Source organism: Mytilus edulis, chromosome 6 (genome assembly GCF_963676685.1).
Source record: "Mytilus edulis chromosome 6, xbMytEdul2.2, whole genome shotgun sequence".
Taxonomy (NCBI): Eukaryota; Metazoa; Mollusca; class Bivalvia; order Mytilida; family Mytilidae; genus Mytilus; species Mytilus edulis.
Window position 1 is genome coordinate 46190130 of NC_092349.1, and position 10096 is coordinate 46200225.

Sequence of the window (10096 nt, forward strand, 5' to 3'; positions counted from 1 at the left end):
TTAACTGCTTCGGCTGTTAGTTGTAAGAACAATTAAAGCACCGACACATGGGGAACATCGTCATCAGGCTTGCCAAAGACATGAACTTTGGGGGTAAAATACCTAACACGATTGTCAAAATAAAGGGTGCAAACATTTTACATGTTTTATCAAATCTCAAAATTTTGATTAAATGACTGTCTCATTTTGTTTAAAGCACTCAATAGAGAATAGAAGAATAAATAAATGTCTTGGTCCTAAGCGCTGTTAATCAGAATGGGCTAGTTAAAAAATATTTGAAACCCAAGCGTAAATACTAAAAAGACCCGGTTTTTACACCATGCGTTTTGACAATAGATAATAGTTGCTTTTTCAAAATAGCTCAATACAATTATACTGCTATGTCTAACTTCCCGACTTCTTCAGTTTGATGATTGCGGTTTGGAAATTCAAAAATATAAATCATACTTCATGGATAGACAATTGTCTCATTGGCACTCATACCACATCTTCCTATACCTATATTCAATCTTTTTTTTTCTCGAAAAAACTTTCAAAATCATTCTGATAAGTATTCTAACGTGGTTTTATTCATTTCCCGTATAATAGAGACTTTTAATGCATAGTTCAATAAAACATTTACCTGAACTTAAAAAAATGCTTAAATGTTTAAAAATAGATAAAGAAAAAAACTTATAATTTCTTGCAATGTTGACAAAATACTATAAAATAAGAAATGTGATAGGATTGTCAATGAGTCAAGTATCTAAATGAATCAGAATTAAGCTACATAATCAATTGCAAAATACAAAAATGAGGTTCTATGTTCTTCTGTATTTTGGTTCAAGCAGAAAATTGATTTTCAAACTCCTAAAGGACCCAATAATATATTTGCAATTCATTTTTCATTGACATTTAACACTATAATATAAAAAAGAAGATGTGGTATGATTACCAATGAGACAACTCTCCACAAGAGACCAAATGACACGTAAATTAACAATAAAAGGTCACCGTTCGGCCTTCAACAATGAGCAAAACATCTACCGCATAGTCATCTATAAAAGACCCCGAAATGACAATGTAAAACAACTCAAACGAGAAAACTAACAGCCTTATTTATGTAAAAGTAATTAATCGATGTTCTATGATTCTAAGATATCGAATAGAATTTTGCTGAATGTTATGCCAACATGCGAGATATATCTCTGTTAAATCTTAATAGCTATTTCTTTGACTGAAGTTTCATCATTTATTTTTTTTTATCTAGGTAACTTCCAAATGTAGAATGAAACTTGACAAGAACTATGGTAATCCGTTCAAATCTCTTTGTAAATTACTATCAGGGGTGGACTACATGGATCCTGGAAGTTAGTGGCATCATAGCTTATAATGACAAGTGAACTCCGGAATTTGGGCAGTGTTTAAATATGAAAGACAGACAAAGACTCTTTGATAATATTTACCAAGACAAGTCATCCTAGAGTACATAGTGGTACGTATGTCTTGCGATCTATAAATTAGGAGATGTAGTATGATTGCAAATGAGAAAATGTCTGTTAAAAAGCAATACAGATTAAGATAAGGTACTACAAAAACGATAACACAAGGTTTCAGAGAAATGAAATGAAATTAGTTTTGATTCATGAAGCCTTAAAGGTATAATCTAATCATATTTCGAGTTGTATTAACCATTCATACATTTATATATAACTATATAAAATTTAAAATGCAAATGATGAATGTGACAAAGAGACAACAACCCGACTAAAGAGCAGAAAACAACTTAAGGCCACAAATGGGTCTTCATCAAAGCGAGAAAATCACGCACCCGAATGTTGCAACATGCAAAATAAAACAGAAATATATCAAACAAAAACAAAAGGTCACAGTAATCCTATTCTTCCACTTAACATTACTATTATCTAAGCTCTATCGTTTACCAAAGTTTAATGGGTATGTCATAATTACGGTTGCAACAGAATTAACCTTAAATAAAAATAACTAAGTCTTCCAAGTAAAAGGTTAAAATGAAATGCATGTCAAATTGATCGTCCCATTACCTATAGTTTCCTTTTATACTAACTGATATCTATTTGCTTACAAAGGTTTTTTTAACATGCCTTTTTTTACTGTACATTAACGCAAAATCTCACCGAAATCAAGACAGACGTAAAAGTGTTACATTCGTCTCGTGCCTGATTGCCTTTTAACACTGTCACAAATTATTCATATACCTTAAATGATGCATAAAGTTTATGTTAACGTTTCAGTACTTTGCATAGGAACAGTATACAATATTTATGTCCAGTTCAGTGTTTTACATAACTATGATTATGTTTGGTTGTTGGTTACTTAACGTCCAGTGGCTAATATTTTACACATGTTAAGGATGAAACTTTGATAATAAGATTTGTACGAAAAGATATTCGAAATGTGTTGCTATACAAGATTTGAAAATACTGTCAGCATTTCGTTCTTTCACTTATTCTTATATCCGTGTTTTGTTCATACTCTTACGTTTTCTTAACCACATTTTTTTTTTATGTAGGTCACTTCGTTAGATGTCGAGATGTTTGCTTGATCATTTCAGATGAAAAGTGTAATCCAATGTACATAGAACAAAGAAGATATAGGGCAGGCTGTCAGTTTGGACTTATTTTTACCTTCTTTAAAAACAATTCTTAACACATCATCAAAAAATATTAGGCCGCACCAATTTAATTTGTTGTTCTACGGATTTTTCGCCTAAAAAAATTGGGTGAGCGAGCGATTTGAAAATTTTTATAAAAATAAAATTAATTTGCAAATATTTAAGGCGAAGCTTGAAAAGTATTACAATTAATATATATCTTCTTAATAATTAAAAATAACTGGACCTCTTATTTAGAAAATGATGAATCCCCCCTTTCAAGTTAAAAATATCTAGATTTTTATTCGTTTTGGAAAAATATGTAAAATTGAGAATGGAAATGGGGAATATGTCAAAGAGACAACAACCCGACCATAGAACAGACAACAGCAGAAGGTCATCAATAGGTCTTCAATGCAGCGAGAAATTCCCGCACCCGGAGGGAATCCTTTATGTGCAGGCGGGTCCGTCGAACAATGAATTAAATTGGTGTGGACTAACCCTGAAGATATATTTTGTATGTCTAAAAATAGCGAGGCGCTGAGTCAAGGCGTAAATAATATAAAGCATATAGTTGTTAGTTTAAGCTACTTTCGTCTTGCTATTCATTTCGTACCTACTTGCTTCGGATGATTCTCTTTTTTTCAGTCTTTAAGGATGTTCGGTACCCTTTTTTTTTACTCTATGTCAGATTTTCTCAAGTTTTATTCTTGTAGTACAAATAAAAATTTACCCATACTTTTCTTTTCATAATTTTATAACATATAGTTTTGAAAAGCCGTTCTAAAAATCTTATAAAACCCTTGTTATTTTTTCAGGTTTTTTTTAAAACATTTTTTTTATAAAGACAACAGGTACCAATTTTTAGATTTATAAAATATCAAGTGAAATGTTTCCCTCCAAATTTTCAATTGAAGTTATATCTTAAAAACAAGGACATGAACCTTTCTTTTTTTTAATTTGTAAGTTACCTCTTACTTTTATATATTATCAATTTAAATCCGTTTTTTTTTAAATAGTTTGCTATTTGTAAACAGAGGAGCGAACTTCCTTAATGGCAGAATCGTGCATGTGAAGTCTGGTCTTATTATAAGATTTTAACAGTTATTATAAAGTTAATTATATCGTTAACTCTATTGATCAATTTCAAGGACATTTGTTTGTAACTAAAATATCTATATTTCTTTTTGTATTTTATTGTGTGATGAGGTTGTACTGAACATTAGGCTGAACTGTTTTGTCATTATGTTTGTGTATGTGTTGCTGTGTTTGAATGTAATATATTGTACCTTGTTTTGTGGAGAGGGCTTACATATAAAAAAGTAGATGTGGTATGATTGCCAATGAGACAACTATCCACAAAAGACCAAAATGACACAGATATTAACAACTATAGGTCACCGTACGGTCTTCATCAATGAGCAAAGCCCATACCGCATAGTCAGCTATAAAAGGCCCCGATAAGACAATGTAAAACAATTCAAACGAGAAAACTAACGGCGTTATTTATGTAAAAAAAAATGAACGAAAAACAAATATGTAACACATAAACAAACGACAACCACTGAATTACAGTCTCCTGACTTATAGGGACAGGCACATACATAAATAATGTGGCGCGGTTAAACATGTTAGCGGGATCCAAACCCTCCCCCTAACCTGTGACAGTGGTATAACAGTTCAACATAAGAACGAACTATAAAAATCAGTCGAAAAAGGCTTAACTCATCAGATGGACAAAAAATACAAGTGGACATGGCCGGGTACTTATACATCCCGACACAAAAAGACACAATGAACAGATCTGAGAGTACTCGCAGTTATCTGACAGCTATGCCTGTTGCCCAATCCAATTCAATGTTTTTGAATAAAATACTGTTTAAACTAGGCTGAATAGTAATGAAAAAAACTGCCTTTGTATCGGTGTATTCAGACCATTTATTGCTTTTACTTATAACTTATTGGTGGTACAATTTCAGATTCTCAAGAAATTATATTATATCGTACAAAATTATAATGTGCTGGTAACATGTTAAATGTATACAATTGGATGAGCCTAAAATAAGGTACTGGACTAATATTTAAATCTTCAATGTTGTTGATAAAATTAAATATCCAATAATTATGTTATAATCAATTTCTTTGTAGAAAAATCATTGAGTGACTGTTCTATAACCGAATGAAAGATGTTTATTCCCGCAACTGAAAGTTTGGGTGCACATTGTTTTACCCCTGTTCGATCGCCTGCCCGTCTTTCTGTCCATCCGTACGTCCCCGTATGCGTATACAGTCATTCCGCATAACTCCTACATTTTGAATCTTAGGAAGATTTTACTTTGCTGTCTGTTTGTATATATATTGAAGGTGTGTATGTGGTCATGGTTTTGATTTTTATTATTATCTTACCTCCTATACATTTCCAGGAATATGATTGGTTAAAAGCGTCCGCGTGCAAACCGTGTATATTTGATATTAGGTTAGTGGGGAGGCGGGCCTTATCTCATACACGGTTAATAGTGGAGTTACGTCCCTTTATATTCCATATTAGGTAAAAAGGAGGCGGGGCTTATTTCATACACGGTTAGTAATGGTGTTATGTCCCTTTATGAAAACAAAACGGTACTGAGAAAAAAATCTTAACAGTTCCAACAGACGAATAAATTAATGATTAAGATTGAAATAAATTCATAAAACACATTTAAACCTTACAAGTCGTTATTGTTGGCATCTGTTTTTGTAGGATCAATGGAAGTATTTTCTTAATGCTAACAGTATTGAAGACTTGCTCATTTTGAGAATCACTAGTCTTAATTTCACACGTTCAGATAGTCGGTAAGATAAATTCGTAACATAGTGTGCTAGTGACGTAATACGGTATATATGGGGTCAGTAAATTCCATATGGGGATTCGAGCTTCGCTCTCACCCCATATGGAATTTACTGACCCCATATATACCGTATTAGGTCACTAGCACACTATGTAACTAATAATATTTGCTCTGTTGGGAGATAGTTGAACTTTGTCATTGATGGAGCATACACGGTTAAATGTTATAGTTCCGGATAACTCCTCCTACAGTTTAGATGCTAGGTAGTTTTTACTTTGCTGGCTTTTTATACATACATTGAAGATGTGCAAGTGGTCGGGGTTTTGATTTTTATCAATATTTCTGCGGGGGCATAAACTGTGTCTCCAAGACACAATACTAATATCCCAAAGAAATTCATACATTGACTTTGTTATAATACAGCTGTTTCAGAGTGGAGTGCGGGGCATCTCTTTATATTGACACTATGATAGTTATGTTGCTTTTATGCTTTTATATCGGTCTATATTTTGCACTTCACTGGCTTTGTTTTCTCGTTTGCTTTGAGTATTAGTGATCGTTTTTTTAAACAAAAAAAAATCATTCGACTTACATTCATCATAAGTATACTGAATTGTTCATGACTTTCGATCAACTTTAGTCGTTAGAGTTTTGTGTAATATTTATCACAGGATCATGATCAGGACAAAGAGTTTAAGAGTCTTAATTGTCCATCGGCATCCATTAGCGGAACTATTTGACTTTTGAACATCGAAATATTCTTAATTATAAATATATAATGTATATATTGTACACACATTTGAAATTGCGTCACCTAGTATTATTTTTTTAGGATCTGAAGCAGTTTTGTAAACAAATTTCCCATGTAACTTTAACTGTATGAAGAACAAAAATTTATTAAACCAAACTGTAGTGTTGATTTATTTGACTATACTTATATATTTCATATCAAGCCATCTCTATATAGAAAACAAGGCAATACCTACATACTTAAGAACATAAGTTCAAATACTGTGTCACAAAATCTGAGAATAGAATATATATAGAAATGGCAATTCTAGAAGTACTTTTCTCTTTTGTCGAATAGTATTATGCTCAACACTACACATGCATGGAAGCTTGTTGGTTTGATATCCGACGGGGTCAAACAAAATACTTTACAATTGGTATTGGATGCTTTTCTGCTTAAACACATTGCATTTAAGAACCACGTCTGTTGTTGTGATCGGATAGTCTAACATGTCTTCTTAAAGCATATACAGTGAACTAGCGCGTTAAAAGTAAAGTTATAGTGTTAGTCTAGTACAAAGCAGGGTTGATAACTTCATTACTTTTCCGTCATGTATGTAATATGTGTCACTGGACATGAAACACCAATCCGTTCATACATTATTTAATGACCTGACTTTCTTAGGATGGCCATACAAATTAAAAAAGATAGGTCCAACTTTAATGATTGAACTGTGATTTTTAAACAATGAAGAATGGTATCAACTGATTATTCAAATATATAAAAATATCACTTGAAAACGCGGGATACATCCATATCGAAATGTGCACAGCCTCAAAAGTTTGTATTTCAATTTGAAGATCCACAGAAAAAATGGTATGGTTGATGTTTAATGTCCAATTGGTGTCTTTAGCCTATCTTTTGTATTTTTTCCTAAAACTTCTGCGGATTTTTTTTTTTTTTATCAAAGTCTGAAAAAAGGGAAAGAAAAAAATTCCACATATACATCAATCATCATGATCATAGCAGATGCATATTGAAATATATGTGTGTCTGTGAAGTGTTGACAACTGTATTTACGGTGGATACGGTTGTACATTTTAACTGTTTTGATCTGAGCGTCACTGATGAGTCTTATGTAGACGAAACTCGCGTCTTGCGTATTAAATTATAATCCTGGTACCTTTGATAACTATTTACACCACTGGGTCTATGCCACTGCTGGTGGACGTTTCGTCCCCGAGGGTATCACCAGCCCAGTAGTCAGAACTTCGGTGTTGACATGAATATCAATAATATAGTCATTTCTATAAATTTTCTGTTTACAGCACTTTAAATTTTTCGAAAAACTAACGATTTTCTTACGCCCAGGAGTAGATTACCTTAGCCGTATTTGGCACAACTTTTAGGAATTTTTGGGTCCTCAATGCTCTTCAACTTTGTATTTGTTTGGCATTTTAACTGTTTTGATCTGAGCGTCACTGATGAGTCTTATGTAGACGAAACTCGCGTCTGGCGTATTAAATTATAATCCTGGTACCTTTGATAACTATTGTCCTGCAAAAGAACGTTCTGTGCTGGTGATTCGGTCCTGACTAGTACTGGTGCTGGTGGGTCCTGATTCTGTTCTGGTGGGTTTGTTTACATTGTAAATAGAACGTCAACAAACAACCGTTATGTTGCTTAATTTTTCTCTGATTCGTCATAAGAACCATGTACAGAATATTACAACGAGTCGTGCAAGTTCGCCAAACTAAATTGTCCTGACGACGTGCTGGTGATTAGAAAAACGGGCCTGGTTCTGTGCCTTTACATTTTTATTAAAAAGTGGCAAATATTCACGATCAATGATGCAAAAAATTTGTGTAATTGATAGAAAAAAGACGTTGCATACGTTATTGGTAATAAGTATAGATTATCGGGTTTTCTACACATTGATATCGTAAAATATCAGCCGCGAGCCACAATGTGAACCTTTTTGGCGAGTGACTGATATTTTACGATATCTATACGTAGAAAACCCGATTATCTGTTTATCGTTCTATTAATGGTCTTTCTTCCTCTCCCTAAGACAGTTTTACGCTTGACGAAAGCAAGCTTGATAACGTCTCCTCTCGCATTGTGACGTCGCTGATAACTTCTCCTCTCCCATTGTGACGTCGCTGATAATGGTCTCGTTTTGAAGTCTTGATACGAAAATTACTGAGCGACAGAGCAGGGTGATATAGGCGTAGGGTAGGACGATAATACGACGTTTTGCGTTCTAGTTCGTCTTTATAGCATTTGTTTTTAGTTTTGGAATTGATAACTATATAAATGCATATATCAAAATGTACGTAAATAAAAGTAGAAATGCAATATGCCTTAAAATCATTACGTTTTTCATCTTGTAACTCAAATGATCCATAAAAGCTCTGATTTTTCGCGTGTGGACAAGTAACACCGTACCATTAGACCAGCGGTGATTTGAAGCTATTCGTGTCAGTCATTGTTTAAACTTATTGAAAAAAATCTATTCCTAGAAAGAGGAGTCTGTTAAAAATAAAATTGAGAATGGAAATGGGGAATGTGCCAAAGAGACAACAACCCGACCATAGAAAAAAACAACAGCAGAAGGTCACCAACAGGTCTTCAATGTAGCGAGAATTTCCCGCACCCGGAGGCGTCCTTCAGCTGGCCCCTAAACAAATATATACTAGTTCAGTGATAATGAACGCCAAACTAATTTCCAAATTGTACACAAGAAACTAAAATTAAAATAACACAAGACTAACAAAGGCCAGAGGCTCCTGACTTGGGACAGGCGCAAAAATGCGGCGGGGTTAAATATGTTTGTGAGATCTCAACCCTCCCCCTATACATCTAGCCAATGTAGAAATGTACAGGTATAACAATACGCAAATTAAAATTCAGTTCAAGAGAAGTCCGAGTCTGATGTCAGAAGATGTAACCAAAGAAAATAAACAAAATGACAATAATACATAAATAACAACAGACTACTAGCAGGGGCGTAGCTAGAATGAAACGATGTGCAAGCATTTTTCTAACTGATATCAGACGCGACTCCAGTTCCATAAGTTATCATGTACCTATGTACATGTAGCTTCTCAATTAACCGTGCTATCAGGCGCGTAGCTCCCTATACGCCAGCACGCAGTTGCGTGCACATCAATTTGGCGTGCAAAAAAAATAATTGCAAAATAAAAATTTATAAATTAAAAGGATACACATACGAGTATATGCTGTCGCTTTTTCAATGATGTAATATCATTAAATAGCGGCATTTGGTTTCAAAATTAAAGTTTTATTGCAGATGACAAAAACGGACAGTAACTTGAATCTATTACAAGATTATAATTTGTTATACTCTTGTAGTTTCGGAGAACATTTTACAGAGTACGGTTTATATCTGTTTGGAATGCGATGTACCAATCGGCCATTAGATTTATCAGAACCCTTCGATATCGTTAAATATGCTGATTCGATGTGACTACCAAAGCCAATCACCCTGTAAACACGCAAAAACAGTCTTGGAAAGTCTCATTATATTCTGCGTCCATAGACCACATGATAATTTACGAGTAATATCTTTAATTAATATTCTTTAATATTGTTAAAAGTAGTATAACACTATAAAACGTAGCATAACACCATAAAAAGTCTTTTTATCGGGATATATCAGTTTGTTTTTGGGGATATAATGTTTTTCTTGTATTTCTCGGGAAATCGTGGTACCGGAAAATGGTTTGTTTTTCGGGTTTTGGCCATAGCACGGTTAATTGAGAAGCTACATGTACATAGGTACATGATAACTTATGGAACTGGAGTCGCGTCTGATATCAGTTAGAAAAATGCTTGCACATCGTTTCATTCTAGCTACGCCCCTGGCTATGGCCAAAACCCGAAAAACAAACCATTTTCCGGTAC

At 33.7% G+C, this 10096-nt stretch overlaps 1 protein-coding gene across 1 annotated transcript in view; it reads left to right on the forward strand.

Annotated features, from left to right (window-relative positions):
- The window catches only part of LOC139526422 (uncharacterized), a 66125-nt gene extending 62329 nt beyond the window's left edge, over positions 1-3796 (forward strand). Inside the window, exons 5-6 of the mRNA XM_071321569.1 lie at positions 1250-1474; positions 2531-3796. The gene's annotated coding sequence lies outside the window, so the exon portion shown is untranslated. The remainder of the gene's footprint in view (positions 1-1249; positions 1475-2530) is intronic.
- The last annotated feature ends 6300 nt before the right edge of the window (positions 3797-10096 follow it).